The 24,297-nt window shown below is 37.5% G+C and overlaps 1 protein-coding gene across 2 annotated transcripts in view; it reads right to left on the reverse strand.

Moving 5' to 3' along the window:
• The window catches only part of LSAMP (limbic system associated membrane protein), a 637,357-nt gene that overhangs the window by 338,671 nt on the left and 274,389 nt on the right, over positions 1-24,297 (reverse strand). The window lies entirely within an intron of this gene.

Consider the following 24,297-nt stretch of genomic DNA (forward strand, 5'->3'; position numbering starts at 1 on the left):
CAAATCCTTCTACTACTTTTAGTCAATCTTGCTCTAATGAACACGTATCGTTCTTTAGTCACTCAGGCTTCATTCACTTTACTTAAGGATCCATTTAAGGATACACATGTTTATCTCTCCACCTTTGTAGGTTGGCTGAGACCCACTTGCTGACAGTAGGGATGGTACCGAGGGCTAGGTCAAGCTCTAGATCTGTTATTGGTTCAGAGATAGGAATGTGACCCAGTCAGAACCAGTAAAATAGAATGAGGTGGTTTAGGATTTTAATTGACTGCTGCTTCCTCCAAGGGATTCAATATGTAGAGGATACAAGGTCTGGTGCTCTACAGCTATTTTATGACCATGAGAAGAAAACATATTCAGGAATACAGTTAACAGGGAAGTAAGTAAAACAAGGCATAGAAAAAGTAGTCAACTGATAAGTGCAGCTAGCCCTTCCACTGTGTTTCTCACTTTTGTGAACCAATAAACTCCTGCATTGCTGAAGCCAGTTTAAGTCAAGTATTCTGTGTCTTGAAACCAAAAATTCCTTAATGATAAACCCACCCTATAAACAATGCCAAACAGGTAGACAGAGACTGAGTCTTATACAAGTAACTCCCACATTTTCAAGTCCAAGAATCTCTTTGAGCAATTGTTGCTCATACATTGAGAAATACTGCTCTAATCCTTTGCAGCTTAATAGCAAGTTACCAATAGAGCTATATAATAAAGAAAATAGTCCAAATGCCTCAGTATTAATGTCCCTTGGGGCCTTCACAGGCAAGCATCTTTAACCTGCTAACACATATCATTCCCCACAGGACACCCAGTAGCTGTGGTAAGCCCTAGCCAGCACCACTTGGCAATAAGGATCAGGATGAAGAGAATGCAGAAGTTCACACTGTCTTCTCCTCCCTGCTGCACACCTGATGGATTATTCGTAATAAGACACAGTTGTTCATATTTCCTTTGTGAAATAGGGACTATAAGAACTTGAAAAAAAAGGAGAATACAATCTTCCAGTACATAACATGTTTCTCATGAATTTCTCATGACTGAAAAAGTCCCCAAATTTTTAAGAGAAAAAACCCTCAGGCAATAATTTGTATCATTTGGTATTTCTACAACTGTCCCCTTTTCTTCCTCTCTCCTTTCTTCCCTTAGTTCTCTCCCTTATAGCTCTTATAGTAGTCTAGCACTTTTATTTCTCTTCAACTGGAATAACAACAACAAAAATTTCAATCGAATAATAATTAATGACTTGGTATGATTCAGTGAATCAGTTCATAGTTTATTTTGGCCTTAGGCTATGTGCCTCTCCAAATATACTTTCTTGAGTTATCCTGTAATGTTAATTTTAACTTTGGCTTAAAATGTGTTCATCTTCCCTTCCTATATTTGCACTGCTTACTCTTTCCTAGTACAAATGCTTTGTTGGAGAGGGGCCAGTGCTGACCAATCACCTTTTCCCATCCCCCATCACTCTCTTCACATCAGCCTCTGTTAGTTATTTCATAAGGGTACTAATTCATCTTCTCCATGCAGATTATAAGATCCATAAGCAGAGAGTTTACTGTCTTGTTCTCCTCTGTATCCCCACTGTCTAGCTGTAAGAGACAATAAATATTTGTTAAGTAAATGTATAAAATCTACGAAATTAAATAATTCTCTGGGCATGCACATTGATATTTCTTTCTAAAATTTTTCCAGGCTCTCAATAATCATATAAAAAGGTTATTTATGGAACGCTTATGGTGTATGAGGCACTAAAGGCATTTAGAAAGCACTCAACATACATTACCAACATGCATTTTTCATTTGGTCTTCACAACAACTTTGACAGGCTGGCATTATTATGTTCATAACCCATTTACAACTTAGGGAACTAAGACCCAGAGAAAATATGTTTATTAGCCAAGAATTCACAGTTCATGTATGGCAGAGCTAGGATTCAAATCTAACTCTGTCTGACATTAAGACTGGTGTTCTTCAACTCACAAACATCACCACCAATCATACACTTTCATACCTGTCCTAGATACCCAAACAGAAGTGAGAACCTGTCCCAATGAATACCGTTACTAGAAAGCAATTCCCAAGTGCTTACTATACATAGGGTATTATCTATGTTAGTTCTCACACCAACCCTAAGATGCAGGTCCCTTGTTTCCATGAGAAAAATTTGGCTCAAATAGATCAGATAGAATTTGAACCCGATCTTGTCTGACTCCTGAGACTGAACTGTTAACTATTCTGGGGTAACATTTCCCCAATCCAGTGAAAGGCAGTATGACTTGCCAAGTCACAGATGACAGGAACCACCAGTCCAGGCCTGTGCTACAAGCCACACGCAGCCCTACTGCATGACCAGTGCATTCATCTTGGTCAAATGACAGATGCACTGTGTCTCTAACTGTGGAAACCAGGAATCACTCTGCTGGCTGACCACCAACTCTCTGCCAAGTAGAGGAAAAACAACCACAGACCTAAACTTTCATTATTATAATAGTGGTACCTCCTTCATTTATTTTATAAGCAATAAACTGTGCTCGTCCATTGTTTCAATTAGGATGTTTCAAATGAGATTGAAGATAATGCATCCCATAATTTCTCACCCTTCCCTGTTCCACAGGTTTAGGCAGAACTGATTCCAGGGTGGAATTTGCACTCTTCTGATTGATGAGGCTAATAAAGTGCCTTTATTGTGATATAAATAGCCTTAAAAATGTCCTAGAGAGTCAATATCGGTGTTTGATGGCCTCACACAGGCAAGGTCCTTGTCTTAAGTAGCACTAAAGCTTAATGAGTTATGTTTTTGAAAGAGTTTGTCATTGAATTTGGATATTGATTTGTGAGGCTACAAGGTGGCAAGACCCACATTAGTGACACAGATGGAGCAAACTATTTAAAAACCACCCATTTCTTTCACACACCTAATATATCAATAGCTTTAACACCCTATTGGATCATGCAGCTTTGGCAAGGGATTCGAGCATGCGTAGAATAAACCACACAGGTATTCATTCAACCAGACCAATGACTATTGCCCTATCCACACTAGTTGTGAAAGAGCGCAGGGCACACTTCCTAGAAGGTAAGAGTGTGTTTCCAAACCCCTCCTACTAGTCACACACATGCAGGCAATGCACTCACACATACACAGAGGTCAGTCCAGAGATAATAACAAAACACAATGTTACAACTATAGTAACTCCAAAGCCCCTCCCTCCCCCGCCCTGCCCCCCATTAAATTGTGATTGTTGAATTAGAGGGTAAAGGTCATTTAGTAATTTCTTTATGTAATGGGAATATCATCAGCCAAAGGTTAGGGCCCTTTATAAACACAGTTGTCCTAGATCTTTGGTTGTTTTTTTTTAAATCTCTGCCTTGCAGTTTTAAAAGTTGCTTTAAAAAGCTTACTTTGCCTTTCTCTTTTCCTGCCAATTTTCCCATTCTTGGCACCATCATTTCTTCTGGTCTGCTATTACTGTTTTATCAATCTTTATCCATCCGTGCATGTGTCCTGCCTCCTGTGCATATGTGTGTCTCTTCATGTGAAGAAACGGAATCAGAAGAGGACATAGAAGTAGGGGTGTGATGACGTTGGGCAGGGGGGTTATAATGTCAAAGCCACTCACTCAATCAGTATATCACCAAACAATTTATTTAGCCTCTTATATCGATTTCCCATGGTTCCTGTAATAAGTTATCACAAATTTAGTGACTTAAAACAACAGAAATTTATTTTCTCACAGTTCTGGAGGCCAGATGTCCAAAATCAAGGTGTCAGCAAAGCTCCAAAGGCCCCAGAAGAACCCTTTCCAGCTTCTTCCGTCTTCTGGTGATTGCTGGCAATGGTTGGTATTCTTTGGTTTTACAGAGCATTAGGTTTTACTCTAATCTCTGCTTCCTTCTTTGCATGGCCTTCTTCCCTTTGTCTCTCACTGTCTTCTCTTCTTTTACAGACACGTTCCTCATTAGATTCAACACCACAGACATATTCCTCATTAGATTCAGCACCCTCCCTAATCTAAAATAATCTCATTTGGAGATCCTTATCTTAAATATATCTATAAAGTTCCTTATTCCAAATAAGTTTACATTTTGAGGATTTTAGACATTATCTTTGAACAGGTCACCACTGAACTCACTATAGTCATTTATAGATATTTAATTTAATTAATTAAAATATACTGAGGGTATATCTTTCTCTTTTTTTAACAAGTAACATACATTTTATTTGGCAATAATATATATTCTAAGACTAACCACAAGTAAAAAATATGGCTAATGACACAGGAATCAAAAAACTATGGGCACTAATTACTTTTCTCATCCTTCCAAGGAGGTAAACATACATCCTTTAAGAAATGGTCAGTCCTTGGGGCGCCTGGGTGGCACGGTCAGTTAAAGGCATCCAACTCTCGGTTTTGGCTCAGGTTGTGATCTCAGGGTTGTGACCTAAGGATCATGAGATTGAGCCCCCCCTTGGACTCTCCACTTAGCTTAAGACCCTCTCCCTCTGTCCCTCGCCTACCCTGCTCTCTCTCTCTAAAATAAGTAAATAAATCTTTAAAAAAAAATAAATGGTCAGTCTTCTATAGTAAATATATGTATGGCAAGTTTTTTTTTTTAAGATTTTATTTATTTAGTTGAAAGAGAGAGCGAGAGTGAGAGCAAGAGAGAGAGAGCACAAGCGGGGTGAGGGAGCAGGGATCCTGATGTGGGGCTGGATCCTGGGACTCCGGGATCATGACCTGAGCTGAAGGTCGATGCTTAACCGACTGAGCCACCCAGGTGCCCTATATATGGCAAGTTTTAAAAATCGATTTTTTTTTTTATAGCTGCCCTAGCGAATCAATTTATTTTGGAATTACTGATTAATCTTCAGAAGAATGTGATACAGGACAGAAAAATCTTGAATACTTATAAAATATTCCATATTCTACAGAAGAAACTATTGTTTTTTTTTCTCTTTTTTTATTATGTTAATCACCATACATTACATCACTAGTTTTTGATGTAGTGTTCTATGTAAAGAGGATCACTCTCATATTAAACTAGATAATGATGCCTTTATAAAGGATAAAGAATACCCAAAAGAATGGGAGAGGCATGTTTGTGTCTATAGGCAATAGATAGAAACAGATCCTCTCTGTCCTTTTCAATGAAAAATCCCACAGGAATCAACATAGAACTGAGAAATACATTCATAGGGCAACAGCTTAGGAAAACAAAGCTTGACCATCCTAATAAAGGGATAGACATATAGAGAAGCAGTGTTTTCACATACGAAAAACCAAGGGGCTCTTGTTAGAATGCAGATTCCAGTCAGTGGTAGGTCCTGAGGGTCTGTATTTCTAACAAGTTCTGATAATGACCAAGGACCATACTTTGAGTACAAAGGTTATAGAGGATCAAGTTATTCTAGCAGGGCTGGCAAATTATTATGCCACATAGGCTAAAGATTATAAGGCTTTAGATCATTCAGCAGACATTCGCTGGGCTCTTATTCTATAGCAGTCATTTCTGGTAAATACAAAGATAAATGAAATATAATCCATGCCCTCAAGAGTTTCTCTCTCAGCCAATTGTGGATTTCTTTTTTTCAGGTATAACATTTGGCAACTACTTTCATTTTCAAACAAAATTAGGGAAATAATGGAAATAAAATATTTTATAAATTGGCAAAAAAAGTTAACCTACATTTACTAATTTCATAAAAATTGATGTAATTGGTCTCTATTCTAAAAGATACCCCTCACCAGCAGTGAGACTGCTAAAGATTATTTTCAGGGAGATAGCGTAACAACTCTTGCTCAGATTTTGGGAGTCATCAGAACTGTGCCATGGGTTCCAGGCTGGAAGCAGAGGCAGCAATGAGCAGGAATGACTCACGAAGAGGTAATAAAACATTCACAGAACGAAGTATTTAATTTATAGAAAAATCAATAGGTTCTTGTTTTTTATTTAATTTAATTCTATGCCTTGCTAAAAAGATTATGCTAGAGAGTAATGGCCCTGGCTGCTGAAGACTAAACTTATGCAATTGTCTCTTTTTTCATGTTGGTTTGGGTTAAAATTGGGGATTTCATGGGCAGGTACCAGCCAAGGCAATTTGTTGAGTCAGTTTGAATGAGAATCCACCAAAGACTATTCTGATCATAATAGTTGTTTAGATATTTGCACTGTCAACTGAAGATATATATTGATCATTATGTGTGTGTGTGTGTGTGTGTGTAATATACATTTTCAGGAGGGTCTTTAAGGTCCTGAGAAACTTGCCCTATGAGGAATCTGCTCATACTCCTGCTGCGGAAGGTAGTAGTAACTTCCCGATCTTCTTCAGGGCTGAAGATTCAAAGGAAGTTGCAGTATCTTGAATTTTACCCAGTAAATGGTGCAACTATTTACTGCCACCATCACAAACATGGCCTGATATCAGGGCCCGATTTTCAAAGGGTAACTGTTCACATTTTAAAAAATAAAATAAAATAAACTTATTTTGATCAGAAGCATTCAAGATCACAAAAATATTTAGTTCTGATATTAAACAGAATTCTTCTCCAGTTTGTGGACTGAGAGTTCTGAGGCCAACCTGGAGTCCTCCATCACGATATCAAAGAACATGGCAAATGGCTATTTTAACTACTATAAGCAAATTTCATAACATAAGGTAAAGATAGATTCTGTCTTCAAAAAGTTTAACTATCTCTTCACCCTCGAAGCCGACATGATGGATGAAATATTTGGCTTTGCTATTTTCATTGATCAAATAAGCTAGCTAATTGCCAAATGTATGCTGCCGGATTTTAGGTACAGCTGTATTGCTTAAATCATTCAGTGTCAACCTATGCACCTTTATATTCCTCCTTAAATGTCAGCCCAGACCAGTTCATTACAGCACACAGGAGACATACGTTTAGACCTATAATGCTTCTCATGGTTCCTGTATTTGGAAGAATGGGGAAGATGTAGGAAGAGACAACACTGTTTTCTGTTCTCTCACCAGCCGTGCATTGTATGACTCATTTCAGTATAGAGAGAAGAGCATTGTGCCTGCAGACAGAGTTTTCTTTGGGGTACAGTATCTTGCCTGTGGTTCTTACGGAATACATGTTCTACTCTTCCAAATAAGCAAAGAGGCACAATAAAAGAGAGATGGTTTTATCAGCCCAAAATGTTACCACGATTTCTTCAAGTTTCTACAAGTTACAAATACATGTGATTACAGACATGGAGGGGAGACCCAAAGGATCCCTGAACACTAGGTTGGACTTGTCAGAATGAGGAATGATCTTCGGTCTTTGAATTGAAGTCTCATAGCATGATGGAAAGGGTCTGGTAGTTCTCACTCTGAACTACACTTGGTAAATTAAGATGTTTTGTTTAATTTTTTAGAGGTTGATTCATTTCTCCTGTAGACATGGATACTGAAAAAACTTGAGGAAAAGCCAAGTGCAATCACTTGAATATACCACCAGGTGACAGTGTTTCTAAAATTAATCTGATTCGAGAGCACCGGGACCTGTTTTTGTAGACGGGACCACATTTTGACAGGTGAATGAAAAATCACATGATTGTTTTTAAATAGTAAGTCAAACCACTAACTGAATTTCTTTTCCTAATTACAATTATTTAAATGTGATGAGATCACATACCCAAGTGACAGTGATGGAAGGTTACTCTAGTGCTGGATAGGCCAGAATGACTGGATCATCTTAGAAAACTGGTAAGCAGTTTGAAAAGCTAATTTTCAGCAATTCCTCTGAAAATCAGATCAGCTAAATTAAACTAAAGAAGGTACAGAACGTAATTCATATTTTTTACATGATGGCAACAAGACACAAAAACATTGAGACTTTAAGGCAATAGATAGCAACAGGTTTATAGCAGAATAACATTCATGTAATTTTGCCCAAAAGATAGATCTTAAGTGCTTATATTTACTAATGTAGATAAAATACATACTTGGGATTCATTTGCTGAAATGGTCATAATTTCAAGAAAGTGAAACTATAGAGGGGGAATGTTTCAACTAATCCAAATAAAATGGGAAATTCAGGTTACTGGAAAGCATAGGAAGAAGAGGGAGAAGCGAAAAATGATCAGTGATTTTCTCTGCAGGCTTGGAGTTTGATAACTAAAAGGGATTTACCTTGGCCTGAATGGAATAGTCACAAAAATAAAATCCATATATAGTTATACATGGATTTATATATATATTGTATATATTATAGTTAGGAGGAGGCCATTGCCCAACTGGTTAGAGTTGATGGCTTAAGTTCCATTCATTTCTACTAAAATGTCTCAAATAACTCACTGCCAAGGTGACTGAAATTCTATTTATAGTTTATTTGAAACCATTATATTTTATATTAAAATTTATTTACAGTAAGTGGCAGAACTATGACATACGTGTAGACCACCTCATTATAAACAGAATTCTCCCTGTTACATACCATTCAACTACTTCCTACTGTTTCTACATATGGGAAGGTAGAAGATAGATGAATAGAAGGGGTTTAGGAGAAGGGTGAGAAGAAATGGAGGGAGGGATACTTCAGAATGTTGTACATTAGTAAAGAAGGGTGAAAAAATAATTCTAGCTGGAAAAAGAAGTAGCACACTCTCAGCCTTCTATTTCACCTTCTCCTCTTCCTTCCTCTGTTTCCATTATGCCCCCTATTCTCATTACTACTTCTATACCTTCCTATTCTCACTAATAACTTCTCCAAATCCCAAGTTAAATTACAGAACAAGGCAGGGAAAGGAATGACTCCTTAACGTTGCTTATCAACTTAAGTTATCCTCTTTAGAACATATATTAGTTCTCCTCACCAAAGCGAATAATGGAAAAAAAAAAAAAAGGTAAAAAAACAATTTTTCATTTCCTCTTATATAAGTTTTATCATTTATTTTTTTTCTAAAAATATGCATTTTATCTAAGTTTTCTAGTGTGTTGGCTTAAAAATGTTTATTTATTGCTCTTATGATATAAACATTTCTACTATATCTTAATGATGCAGCCTTTTATACATACCAATGATTTTTCTGCCTTCTCTTTTTTTATTTGATCAAACGTTGCATAGACTTTCTTATTTTATTAGCCTTTTCAAAATAATGAGCTTTTGAATTTATTCACCTTCTCTATTATCCCATTTGAATATTTCTTCTTCCCCATCTTATAAATAGGCATACCTTATTTTATCCCGCTTTGCTTTATTGCACCTTGCAGATTGCATTTTGTGCAAATTGAACGTTTGTGGTGACCCTGCAATGAGCAAGTCTATTGGTGTGTTTGCTCACTTCTCCTAACAGCATTTGCTCACTTTGTGTCTCTGTGTCACATCTTGGTAATTCTCACAGTATTTCAAACTTTTCATCATCATTATATTTGCTATTGTGACCTATGGTCAGTGATCTCTGATCTTTGATGTTACTGTTCTAGTTTAGGTGTGCCACCGCCACGCCATATAAGATGGTGAACGTAATCCATGAATGTGTGTATTCTGACATGCTCCAGCAACTGGCTGTTCCCCATCTGTCTCCCCTTCCTGTGGTACCCTATTTCCTGAGACAGAACAATATTGAAATTTGGCCAATTAATAACCCTACAATGGCCTCTAAGTGTTCAAGTGAAAGGAAGAGTCACACATCTCTACTTTAAGTCAAAAGCTAAACATGATTAAGTTTAGTGAGAAAGACTCTTCGAAAGCTGAGATAGGTCAAAAGCTAGGCCTCTTGCACCAAACAGTTAGCCAGGTAGCCAGGTTGTGAATGCCAAAGAATAAGTGCTTGAAGGAAATTAAAAGTGCTACTCCAGTAAACACACAGATGATAAAAAAGTGAAACAGCCTTATTGCTGATGTGGAGAAAGTTTCAGTGGTCTGGATAAAGGATCAAATCAACCATACATTTTCTTAAGCCAAAGCCTAATCTAGAACAAGGTCCTAACTCTCTTCAATTCTGTAAAGGCTGAGAAGTAAGGAAGCTGCAGAAGAAAAGTTGAAAGCTAGCAGAGGTTAGTTCATGAGGTTTAAGGGAAGAAGCCGTCTCCATAACATGAAAGTGCAAGAGGAAGCAGCAGGTGCTGATGGAGAAGCTGCAGCAAGTTCTCCAGAAGATCTAGCTCAGATCATTAATAAACATGGCTACACTAAACAAGAGATTTCCAATGTAGATGAAAAGGCCTTCTATTGGAAGAAGATGCCATCTAGGACTTTCATAGAGGAGAAGGCAATGCCTGGCTTCAAAGCTTCCGAGGACAGGCTGACTCTCTTATTACAGACTAAGGCAGCTGGTAACTTAAAGTTGAAGCCAGTCCTCATGTACCATTCCAAAAATCATAGGGCCTTTAAGAATTATGCTGAATCTACTTTGCCTGTGCTCTATTAATGGAACAACAAAGCCTGGATGACAGCACATCTGTTTACAACATGGTTTACTGAATATTTTAAGCCCACCCACTATTGAGACCTAGCACTCAGAAAAAAGAAAAGATTTCTTCTAAAACATTACTGCTCATTGATAATGCAACTTGTCATCCAGGAGTTCTGATGGAGATGTACAATGAGATCAATGTTGTTTTCATCCCTGCTAACACAACATCCATTCTGCAGCCCATAGAGTGAGGAGTAATTTCAACTTTTAAGTCTCATTATTTAAGAAATACATTTTGTAAGGCTATAACTGCCATGGATGGTGATATTTCTATAGATCTAGGTAAAGGAAATTGAAAATCTTCTGGAAAGGATTCACCATTCTAGATGCCATTAAGAGCTTTCATGATTCATGGGAAGAGGTCAAATGATCAACATTAACAGGAGTTTGAAAGAAGTTGATACCAACCGTCATTGATGACTTTGAAGCTTCAAGATTTGACTGCAGTTAACTGAAGATGTGGTGGAGATAGAAAGAGAACCAGAATTACAGCCCAAAGATGTGACTGAATGGATGTAATCTCATGATGAAATGTTGATGGAAGAGCAGTTGCATCCTAATGGGTCAGCAAAGAAAGTGGTTTCTTGAGATGGAATCTACTCCTAGTGAAGATGCTGTGAAGGCTGTTGAAATGACAACAAAGGATTTAGGATTTGATATAAACTTAGTTGATAAAGCAGTGGCAGGGCTTGAGAGGATTGACTCCGATTTTGAATGAAGTTCCACTGTATACAAAATGTTACCAAACAGAATCTCATGCTACAAAGAAATCTTTCATGAAAGGAAGAATCAATTGATGGGGCAAACTTCATTGTTGTCTTATTTTAAGAAATGGCCACAGCCAGCCCAATCTTCAGCAGCCACCACCTTGATCAGTCAGCAGCCCTCAACATAGAGGCAAGACCCTGCACCCACAAAAAGATAACTCACGGAAAGCTCAAATGATGGTTAGCATTTTTAGTGATAAAATATTTGTAATTAAGGTATATGTGTATTTTTAGACATAATGCTATTATTGCATACTTAATAAATTACAGTATAGTATAAACATAACTTTTATATACAATGGGAAACAAACAAACAAAATCCTCTGACTTGCTTTATTGTGACATTTGCTTTATTGTGGTGGCCTGAAACCAAACCTGCAATATTTCTGAGGTATACCTGTACTCTCTTTTTCTGAAACTCCTATTAGGCCTATTTTGGAATTCTCATTCTGTTTGAGTCAGGGTTCTTCAGAGAACCAGAGCCAAATATCTATATCTATCTCTATATATTAGCCTTTCAATTATTTGGGTGATAGCAGTCAGATCTTCCTCTAGTCTTCCCCAGGTAAATAGCTCCAGTTCTTAAAAAATAAAATCTCATATGCCAACTGTCTTTTAAAAAAAGTGCCATATGGGCAATTGTGAATGAATCTTTTTCACTGAAATAGCAAACAGCAAAATAGTTTCTGCTTTTCATTCTGTATTCCAGTACCATTCATTACATATTTCTGTTCTAAAATATATAACATTATAATGTGATTCTTGGTTTATATTTCTTCATCTACCACTAGGCTGGTGGTCTTAAGAGTAGGAGTTGTACTTGGAATATAACTGATCCCTAATATAAGCTGGTGGCTTTGAATTTACAAATTTAAGACAATTTAATATTATCAGACCACGAAGCATCTCTTTTTCAGTGGGCTTGGCACTGCACTATGTACATGGGTAAAATAGGTGAGACATGACTTAATAGCTGCTATTACTTGTAGAAACAAAAGAAGTCTTAGAGATCTTAGCTGACAAAGAGCCCAATATAAGTCAATAGTATGTTGTTTCCTTTTAGACAAAAATGCCTCCTTGAGTGCAGAGAAAGTCTTATTTTTCTTTCCATCACCAGTACTAGCACATCAATTGGAATAGTAACTATATGTTGTATGAATGAATAGCAACACTAACAAAAGAGGAGATGTTGGCATGATAGTGTATATTTCAAAAGGGAAATACAATCTGACAAGGGTAATGAAAGAAATTCTTAGATACCTAAAGAGTTGTCAGATAGAAGATGGATTAAGACTTTTCTGTGTGATTCAAGTGAACAGAATTATATCTATTTGATAAAAGTTACAGGCAAGTCAATTTGGGCCTAAAAGAGGACATTTATGACAATTTTAACTATATAAAAATAGAATGCCCCATTTTTGTGGTATGAGGAGGCTGAAACACAACTTACAGGTATTGTTGAAGGAATTAATATGAATCATAAAAAAAATTGGGCAAGATGAAAACTGTGTAATTAGTATCTCATGGTTAGAGGTAAAGGTGGGTCATTATTCCCCTTAATTCTAATGTAACCTAAGGTTCTCTTTATTTTTGGTATAACTTTGTCAGACTATTGATTTGAATTGAAACTGCAGTCAACTTGACAGCAGAGTTGTTTTTTTTTTTTTTCCATATATCTAAATGTTCAACAACTTGGCATATATTCTTGCAGTCTTATTTTCTGACATTGTATTATTATTCCAAATTCCTGAAAACTTTTAAAATTCCAGGTCTGCTCTTCAGCATGTTATGTGTTCAACCACATTCTTATTACACGCCCAATCTCTGTGCTCTATCTCCTCATAGAATCCATTAAAAGTAATGTTGATCCTTACCTTAAGAAATTCCCTCTGGATGAGCTCAGTTTTTAAAAATTCTACTCATTTTTTTAAGGGGAGCCTGGGTGGCTCAGTTGGTTAAAAATTCTACTCATTTTTCTCCATTCTGTCACCAATGGTATCAGGGCATATATCCTCTCATGTTTTGCTAATATTCATCTATGCTACATATTCTCGTCTTCTAATAAACAGTTTTGTAAAATGGTCAGAAAAGCACATGAGGTCAGTCTGACATCACCTGATTTTCAGTGACCCCGTCCCAGCTCAGAGTAACCACCATTTTCTTTTCTCACAATTAAGTTAGTAATTTGTATGTAATATTGTTCAAGAATTGGTAACAGGTCCTACATTGTATGGTTGAAGACATCTACTCCTCACTCTTTAAAAAAAAATGGGACCCAGTTTTTCTCATCTCTGGTCTTCTCGTCCATTATCTTTGATTTTTCAAAAATCCCAAATCAGTTTTATTGATTTTATCAGGCACTGGGGCATATTTCATATGATCAAGGACAACAAAAGTCACTTAAGTTAGTTAGATGCTCTCTGTATTTCTGCATGTTTTGAGCTTCATCTTTTCCAGTTTAAAAATCTTTCTTCATTACCTAAATGACAATTTCAAAATTGGAAAAGAGTGGCTCTATTCTTTCCTTTTTATCTGAACCTAGCTCTTCTTTATTCTTTCCCTTAATTTGAATGAAACTAATATATAATTTTTTGTCCTTACACATTTTTCCTGCAGTTCACCTAATTCTAATTTTAAGATTTCCAAACACTCTTCTTGGAGATTTGTGGCATTTTTAAAGCATTTTTTCCTTCATCATGTCCTAATCCTTGATTTTTTTTTTTCTACAAAAATGTATGCTTCTTCTGTTCATAAGGAATGGTGTGCAGTTTGCATGTGTACCCTCAGAGCTAAACAAGAACATCAACAACAAATAAGGAACTGTGCTGGATTTGTTGATTATTTACTCACACAAATTGACCAGTTAGCCAAAATCCTTTTCTATGGAACAGAGAGTTATTTTGCAGACACGGATTAATGTTTAGAAAATGTCACATAGGTAGTTCCTGCTCACCTTCTCTGGATTATGATTATTAGGAAGACCTCAAGTTAGTCCAGTGAGGAGCAATGCAAGAAATTTACCTTGTTCTCCTATATTTTGAAGCAAAAACCTTATATGTTGCTGCAACATAAAGGACTTTGGTCATTTTACCTTTGTAGTTACACCCAATTCCAAATAAAAGAAGTTGTTTGGAGCACAAACCAGTGTTCGAGGTAGATATGGAGCCGCTAATAAGTCAAGGCAGTTTCTAGCTGTGTGGGAAATTCTTGGATATGTAAGTCCTAGTGAGTTAACGACACCAGAAGATAATGACAAGCCATCCAACATCTTTGATCCATTTAATCTCAGGGACTGAATTTACTTGCCTTTAAAAATGCATCTGTCAGAGTAATTTAACATGCGACTGGTAAACAGAAAGAGGTCTGTCTATTCCAGACTCAGAAAAAATGAGTAACTGATATTGAACAATAGTCCCCAGTATGTTTCAAAAGAATGACAGCAGTTTGCAGTAGTATATGCATATAGCAAACTACTGATTTTGGACAACAGCACCTACTTTCTGCTCTCCGCAATCACAGACATCAATAGAGAAAATGGCACAGGCTACGAAAAGACTAATTATAGTAGGGGCCCACTGCTATGCTAAGGCACAGTCACAGAGCAACTGATTGCATAAGATCATCTATTCAGCCCCTAATGATCTGTTGTTAGTGCTCTGTTCAACCTTCCACTAGGCACCAATTATATTTACAGTTAGCAGTTTGGGTACATATTTACTTCTCTGGAGAGTGGGTTTAGGTGCAGAATTGTGGTGAATGGATCACAATATGGCCCTCCTGCTCTCCAAGTGCAGCCTCCAGGAGAACCCGCAGTATAGCTCGAATTGTGCTGGAAGAAAGAGAAAGGAAAGAGGAAGAGAAAAACAGAATGGCGAAGGGGACTGCAGGGCAGGGTGGGGTAGGAGAGGAGGTTGCACACTGCCTTTGCTGCCCCTAACAGGAAATTACAACAAATCCAAAAGGCTTGGCCTGTGACTAAAGAAGCATTTGTTCCCGACCATTAAATCTGGCTTGCTCACCAGAAGGATTTTACAGTCCCTTTGACCATGTTGAAAATTTGAGGATGGAGATAATCCCTTTCACTCCTGTTTTTTGTTGGTCTGCAAAACTGTTTGAGAGATTGAAACTTGGGCATTTGTCAGTAAGGTCTAATGCACATTTTGCTCTCTTTCAATGGGTATTCAGCAGACTTCAGATCTATAAAAATTCGACTTAGTCGTTGCCTGTTTTCTCATCTATGGGGGCTGGGCAGCTCAGCGTTATCTGAGAGGTACCAGCTATTGCTATTACAGACAGCATTCAGTGGTCCATTTATCTGAATATGTACGGTTACCCTGCAAGATCTCAGGGAAGGAGACTGTTGTGGTGGTGATGCACTTCTTTTTCGATGAAGCTCTTGAATAAATATCATTTTTTTTAAAAGGGGGGCTCTGAGTGACTGGAAGCATTTCTCATACACATACTGACTTCAGCAGCTGAGAGATACATGAAAACGCCTTGTATATTGACATCTCTACCAAAATATATATATATGGTTGAAACAGCAAATATCTGCCTATTATAGCTCTGAATATTACTCACGGTATATATGAAAAAGCAATAATGACCTTCATTAATCTGATTGCAATTAACATGCTCAATTATTAGATGACTTAATACAATGTTGAACTGAATGTATAAAGCTGATTCGAAAGTAGATGGACTTTATTAAAATCATTTAGCGTGCTTTAATTAGTAAATTATACTCTCCTGACCTCACGAATGTGATAGAATTTCACACACTTGCTTTTCACAGCAGAGGCCTGAGCTTAGTCATCACTTTCAATTAAACTAACACAAGAAATCAAGGCCTGAAGGTTATTTAAGTCAACAAATTATTTTTTTTAAATTCCCAATGTACAAATAGATCTCTAATTCATAAAATAGCTAATTATTCTCCCTTATTGTGGACTCTAGCTATTGTTTGATAATTGAGTTTAATGTCTGCACCTGTCAACTTAAATATCCTTAGACATTTAGCTTAAAGAAACTTTTGAAAGCCTCAAGAATAAGGAGGTATTTTTTAGGAGGACTATTATGACTTTTTTAAAAATTGCAAATGGATGCATTAGTTGAAATAATTCAAATACCAACTACATGGTAGCAGAAAGAAAAGTGAAAAATGGCATTTCTATTACCAATAAAGACTGGCCAGGGGCGCCCGGGTGGCTCAGTCCGTTAAGCATTCAACTCTTGGTTTTGGCTCAGGTCATGATCTCAGGGTTGTGAGATCGAGCCTGGTGTCAGGCTCTACACTGAACATAGAACCTAAGATTCTCTCTCTCCCTCTCTCTCTCTCTACCCCTCCCCCTGTGCTCTTTCTCTCTTAAAAAACAAAAAAACAAAAAACAAAAAAAAAACTGGTCAAAGAAAAGCTAGAAATGGAGATGGACAGAAAGGGCAGAAGACTGCATGGGGCTGAGGGCCAAGGAAATGTATTTGATGCTGAGTGATGCAAGCTTACAGAAGCCATAATGGTTAAGGATGTGATAAAAAGAGGCACATAGCTAACTATCTCAAGGGCTAGAAAATGTCATAAGAGAGGGAACAAGCAGTTTTTAATGCAACCTGAAAATGTGAGAAGCAAGTTTTAAAATACAAAGAAAAATATGAAGATATATTGGTATAATACAAACTACTAATTTGGAGAAGAGAAACCTGCTGAACAGGTAAAAATCTAAATGGCTAAATGTACTAAAGAAAAGCAATTTCACTACTTTAGCATATGTGAACTATCTTTGGCTCATAAAGTATTTCCAGGTAGTGTCCTACTGGATCCCCTGTAAGGATGGGGAAAGTCATTCCATAGAATCTCGGTTGAGGCAGGGCATATAGCCATAGGCTCTATTCCACCCTTAACTAGTATAGAGCTTCTTCTTGACACAGTCCCTTTTAAACCCTATTATTTCAAAAATCCTTCTGTACATTGAGCAAAGGTAGGCCCTGAGGATACTGAGCTGAAATTCAAAGTCTGTAGGCATCAAGAACCTTGTAATTTAATGAGGGAGACAGAAAAGTAATAGTAGAATTTATGCATGTTGCATTAGATCATGAGAGAAACATGCATACGTATAGGGTGTAATTGGGTTACAAAGGAGGGCATTTATTCATCTCAGCCCGAACTGAGGTGGAGGGGACATAGTAAGAATGGGTTTCCTAAGGATAGTCACATGTCAGTTGAGTTTTTAAGGATGTGTGGGAGTTAAGCAAGTATAAGGAGCAGGAATGGGCATTCCAAAGGAAGGCAATGATATCTTTAGAGGTCTGGAGACCAGAGGGACATTGGTTTGATTGGGGACCACATAAAATTCACTGTAACTCTAAATACAGAAGCCGGTGTCCACTCCATCTTTAAATACACTTTTTTTTTTTTTAAATACAAAAATATCTATTATGCCTCTTCTGTGTATCAGTTCAGTTTCCTTCCTCAAGATGTTCAGTTAAGGTGGAGGGGAGGGACAGGAAAATCAGGCTTTGCTGTTGAACCATGCAGATTGGACACAGTGACTGCCATGTGCCAGCGCTGCCCATGGAGACCAAACTCCAGGAACTCGATGAACTCTGCTGGGAAGGAGCAGGTCACTCAACTTCACCAGTTCTTGAACACACAGACCAAAGAACTCCCTACACCTCCCCACACCACAAACTCTGCTGGCCACTTGCTTCTAGATACGTAGAGAGGGCTGAATAGGTGCATGTTTCTTTTTAAATGAGGCACCCAGAATTGACACAAGACTGTAGCCGTAAGCCCAGCAATTCGTTGGGGAACAAAGGTTTAAGAATTTCTTATAGTTCTCTGTTCAGTGTTTTCTTCTTTTTAGATTATCTGACTATTCTGGGCCTGACCTCAGACCTACCTAACTATCCCTTACCTTTAGTCTAAACAAAATTCTTGGACCATTCTTCCTCACCAGGCTTGTTTAGTTCTGGCCCCAGATCAAGTGTGATAAAACCTCTAGGTACAAAAGTTGTTTTAATTTTATTATGTTTTAAAAATGTTAAATGCCAAGACATTCTTTGGGCTTATTCTCATTCCCATTCTTGCAATACACTCCATGATTAATAGCAAACATCTCTTGAGGGCTTTACTATGTGGCAGATACCCTTCTAACAGCTTCCCCTGCATATTAATTTATTCCTAATAACCACACTATAATTTACCTGCAACTGTTACCCATATTCTGTGATTCAATCAGTAACTTTAAAGCTTAGGAATGTGTAGAAGGTCATTAGGAATGTGTAGAAGGTCATTAGGAATGTGTAGAAGGTCATCATAGGAATGTGTAGAAGGTCATTAGGAATGTGTAGAAGGTCACTTGGAACGTGTAGAAGGTCACTAGGAATGTGTAGAAGGTCATGAGGAACGTGTAGAAGGTCATTAGGTATGTGTAGAAGGTCATTAGGAATGTGTAGAAGGTCATAGCTAGTAAATGGAGGAGCTGGTGTGTACATCCAGGCAATCTGCCTTCAGAGTTTGCCTTTTTCGCCATGACCCTGCACTGCTTGACCACTTTGCTGTATTGTGCTTCAGTTGTACTAAACTGAGCTTGTCTCACTTAGAAAAGCTATTGATTGCAACTCCACTTAAGTACTTTATTGTAAAAACTAATTGATCAACAAATATTGAATGAGCAACATCTATGTGCTAGACTCACTGTTTGGGGCATCTAGATACACAGGCAGAGAAATCATGTGGTTAATATTCTTATATACATTGAATTCTAATGGTGTAATGTAAATTACAGAAGATCATGTGAAGTGGAAGCTGTAGGAGATCCAGAGATCAAGTCCAATTTACTTATTTAGCAAAACAAACAAACAAAAAAACCCAAAATAAAATTCATTCTAAGTACACACACACACAACTTACCTAAAGTTATAAACATATCATTAGAAAAGTGTGGACTAGAATCCAGTACCTGTATTCCATCCTACTGGTTTTGTAAATTATAGACTAAAAAGCACATAAACATTTCCTATATTAAAGAAGAGCCTCTGAGCATGGTCTCAGTTCTACAAATAAATGCTTGAAAAACGATTAGAAGTAAATTTGCCAAAATATTATCAGTGTTTACTTTTCCATGATATTGTGGATAATGTTTTTTAAACTGTCTTTTTTACTTAAAAAAGGGCCTACATTAAAAATACACAAATAGGGGCGCCTGGGTGGCTCAGTCGTTGGGCGTCTGCCTTCGGCTCAGGTCATGATCCCAGGGTCCTAGGATCGAGCCCCACATCAGGCTCCCTGCTCGGTGGGGAGCCTGCTTCTCCCTCTCCCACTCCCCCTGCTTGTATTCCCTGTCTTGCTGTGTCTCTCTCTGTCAAATAAATAAATAAAATCTTAAAAAACACACACACAGTCAGAAAAAAAAGTGTTTAAACTGAAAAAAGAATCTTTTCAAAAAAAATTTTTTTTTGAATGTTTCAAACCACTACATGCACTGTTCCGAAATTCCTTGGAGTTTGATTTCACGCTCTTTTCAAGTTCCTCTAAAGCTGAAGCCCCTCTGTTATCTTTTGGCCACTCCAGACCATTTGAGAACACAAAGGGATTTCTCAGACTGTACCTACATGACTTAGCTAATGACTCAACTCAACTATAGGAAAATGAAAGCAATTCCATATTTAGGAGCTAAGCTCTGCAGGGTTTCCCCTGAATAATGGCTGTAAATTATGCCACATGCTACGGAAGGCCTGCTTTCTCCTAAGAAGAGATGACTTATCAAACTGTGCTCTTTACTAAATGGACTAGGCAAAAGAACTCAACAAAAATGAAAACAGCTTTGGTGCTGGAAAGGCCACACATATTTCCAATAATGATTCCAGTAATTAAGGAAAAAAAAAAAAAGATCAACCTGGAACTCTCAAATTGTCCCATTTTACTAAATGGACTACAGACCATTATTCCAACTTTAATGCAGCAGTGTGTATAAAATTATTTTTTATTTTTGTATAGACTTATGGTAGTATATAAAACCAAGAGTGGATTTAATTCAGAACAATAAGAGTTTTATAAGATGATAATAATAATGTTGTTACAAATTCATAGAAAACTATGAGTGAGCTGTCATATTATTTAGAGGAGAATTGGCATTGGGTCAATTAGATCATCTATCTCTCAGCCTTTGCTTAAGGCTGAGAACAAGTTCCAGGGGCAAAGGGGCACTTGGCCTAGAAACCTCTTCATTCAATCTCATAAGATTTCTTTAGGAATAGTTTTAACAATTTGCCTTTAACTAAAATCTAGTCTAAATTGTGACATTTACAGTGCCTAACAACTACTCATTCATTCCATTGGCTAACAAGATCTGGTAGATTTACTCTGTAAATAAGAGAAAGGAAACCCAAGAGAAATCTTATACAAAATTGTTGTCCAATCCTTGTTTTTAGAGCATCAAAACCAACCAACCAACTAGAACTCTAGCAAAGTAAACATTCTAAATCTGTGTTTACTTATTCAGAAGATTGGACAAATCTACCAAAATAGGTAATATCATGGAATAACCTGCAATGATAACCTATAACATAAGCAGCCTAGTGGTTTTCCTGGGCCTACCTACCTCATAGTGTGTTTGCGAGGATTAACAAAGCTAATGCAAGGAAAGCACTTACTTCCTGTTCGGTTACATATTTTCACACAATAAAGCAATATGCCAAAGGAAAATGTGATTCAGAATGATGACAATGATGAGCATGGTCATGATAATTATCAATCACAAATATATATTGGCCTACCTTGAGGAACTACAAGACCAAAGATTCAATTATATTTGTTATGCCACTTGGTACATTATGTACCTTGACTAATTTAGAAAGGCACTTTTAATAACAACGCTTGGAACACAAAGAGTATTCTCATAAAATTTAATTTGTCTTAAGCGACCCATTCATTGACAAAATCAGTTGCTCAAGGTTTAACATGCTCTGGTAAAACTCATTCTCCACAATTATTGAAAACGATTGTCTCAAAATTCGAATGGAATCTTCTTACTCAGTGATAAAACAGTTCACAGCTTCCCATTGGTCTTAGGTTGGTGACTTAAGACATCACTGGGTTTGACAAAGCCATGCTTGGTCTGGGAGCTAAGGTCTTCTTGAGGTTTACCTAACTGTCCGTTCTCTCTCCCATCCATACTGGGCCCCTTTCAGCTTTTCAGGCCTATGTTGCTCCCTCCTTCCTCTTACCCGATCCCTACTCATTTTGTTTGGTCCACATAATGACATCCTCAAAGATGAGACCCAAAGTAGAATGTATGTGCCCTGTGGGGAATGCAAGACAGTCAGTCCTCTGGGCCCTGGGAAGGGGTGCGGGGGTGGGGAGGGGGAAGCTTTTATTTCTATTTATTTTTACCTAAACTTAAAGGTAAGTTATGCTTTTAAATATTGAAATATCCATAGGCAGGAACATATATAGGTAATTTATACATAATAAATGCATATCTGGAGCGTATGATATAAAACAATTGTTTACAGGCCGCTGCCTCAACTGTTACCTCTTCATGTAACCTCATCACAAATATCCCAATAGCTCAACTGTTTACCTCATTATGAATGCCTTCCTTTATCAGTCAGACTAAGACAAAAACTCCCTGTAGACTCATAGCACGATATACTTCTGTGAAGCAAAAGGGTAGTTATAATTTTACATTTATCTCTGAGACTATTTAATTAATGTCTGTTTTCATTCACTAGACTCTAATGAGGGCAGGCACCGAGGTCCATATTTGATCACCTTTTTTTCTTTCATAATGCCTAGCATGTTGTCTGACTTATAGTCAGCGCTTGATAAATATTTAATGAACACAGAGAGGTACATGTGAGTGTGTGTGTATGGAGCATATAAATGTATACATATTTGAAATATGTAGTATACGGGGGCACCTGGGTGGCTCAGTCAGTTAAGCGCCTGCCTTTGGCTCAGGTCATGATCCCAGGGTCCTGGGATTGAGCCCCGCATCGGGCTCCCTGCTCCGCGGGGAGCCTGCTTCTCCCTCTCCCACTCCCCCTGCTTGTGTTCTCTCTCTCACTGTGTCTCACTCTGTCAAATAAATAAATAAAATCTTAAAAAAAGTAAAAATAAAAATGAAATATGTAGTATACGTTTGAAACATTAACATATACCCATATATTTGAAACGTATATGTCTGTGTGTATACATAAATAAATTTGTCAAAATAAAAGCTCTTCAAAGGGTGAGCTTTTTTCTCCTTCTCTCTTTGTAACCAATAAACCCTTTCTCTATTTCTCTAGTTCCTTTTTCCATTGATTTCAGTGGATTATTTTTGTGTCATATGTTTATTTGCTATAGATTTGTCAGAACAAAGCTCAAATATCAGCTGGGTCCATGATGCCCACAGTAATGGCAAAACTGTTTGCGGTAAAACAGATTAAGAGGCCCTACTCAGCAAGCACGGAGCCAAGTTCTTCCCTGGCTGCTTCAGGAACATGTGGCAGGGGCTCTGTAATGTGATGGATAACATATGAAGTGCAGAGGGCTGCCCATATGCTGCTGCAATTTTCCTGTACAGGATGTGCTCTTCGGACTTAATAATGGTGATTTAGGACACTGGTGAAAATTCCAGTTCTCTTTAGGTCTCATTCAGAGTTCCCAGGCAGGGGGTGGCAAACCTATAATCCTACACTGCAGGAAAGAAGATGAAAGAAGGGGAAAAGAGACCTCTAGGACTGACTTGTATGATCAGATCGGTTAGTACTGTCACAGAAGGCAACAGATATCCCTGCTCAAAAACCTTAAAGTTGAGTAAAAGAATGCATGAGGTCACACAACACCCTTCTAATTTGGGGTGGGGTTGGAGGAAGGAATGCTGGTTATCCTTATCCTTATTTTATCTCATTTGATATATAAATATATAAAACCAGTGGTGAGATTCATCCCCGGGATCCTGATTCTACCTTTCTGCGTAACTGCTAGAGATAGTAATAATCAAAGAACTGGCAGAAGGAGAAAGGCGTCACTGAAGATTTGAAAAACTTTATGATTTATGAGGTTTTTTGGTGAGAAGTTTTGATTTCTTTAGGTGCTCCTACTTTCTATACTTTATTCTCTGCTGATGTTTGCTTATGTGATCACTGGCAAAGAGAAGATATAAAGATTCTTGGTCATCAATTCAACAAAAACAATTTAGTAATTACTCTCCCAATAGGAATTATAGTATGACCCAAAATATATGGGGAAAACATAACTCAGTGAAAGAGAGAGAGAGAGAGAGAGGGAAGGAGAGAAAAGGAGAGAGAAGAAAATGAGCAAGGGAGAACTATTTTAAATAAAATATATTTGGCAACATTTTGGTGACTGGGAGCTGAATGTGTAATGGCTGTGAGGACATACACCTTGAAGTGTTCTCAAACTTCACTGCAGAAACAGAATATTTGAGAAGTTTGTTAACATGCAGATTTAAAGACTGCACCCCAGAGATTTTGATTTAGCAGGCCTTGAATGGTGCCAGAAATTTGTGGTTTTAATAAGCAGAAAGAACAACTGTACAGACTGCATTTGGAGAAATTACAGTGCTCTCCAATAGAACTCTCCTCAGTGAGGGAAATGCTCTATCTATGTGTTTTTCAATGAGATAGTCCCTAGCTGCATGTGGTTGTTGAGTACTTAAAAAGCAGCTAGTGTAGGTAAGGAACTGAATTTTCAATTTTACTTAATTTTGATTATTTTAAATTTAAATAGCCACATGTGATACTGGAGAGTTGAGCTTTAGAATACACTTTGTTTGGGGATAGGAGCATCACTTTTCCTTTGCATTGTACCCACTACAGTGAGGAAGCAAGGGATAATAGATCTCAGTAGGAGTAGCATGAAATAACATTTTCTGTAGGATGCTTCCATTCTATCCATCAGTGCATATAGAAGTGTGTATTATCAGAATAAACATTTTTATTCCTATCCTAGTCTGTAAATAGCAAGTTATGCCATATATAGGGTGACCTAATGAACGATCTATGGTTATCTCCATTTATTTGTTCTTAAAATGAATGAGCACCATACAGTGGGTATGTTGTTGGACCTTGGGGCAATCCCATCAGTAAGCTTCATGAC

Source organism: Phoca vitulina, unplaced genomic scaffold (assembly GCF_004348235.1).
Source record: "Phoca vitulina isolate PV1807 unplaced genomic scaffold, GSC_HSeal_1.0 scaffold8, whole genome shotgun sequence".
NCBI classification, from domain to species: Eukaryota; Metazoa; Chordata; class Mammalia; order Carnivora; family Phocidae; genus Phoca; species Phoca vitulina.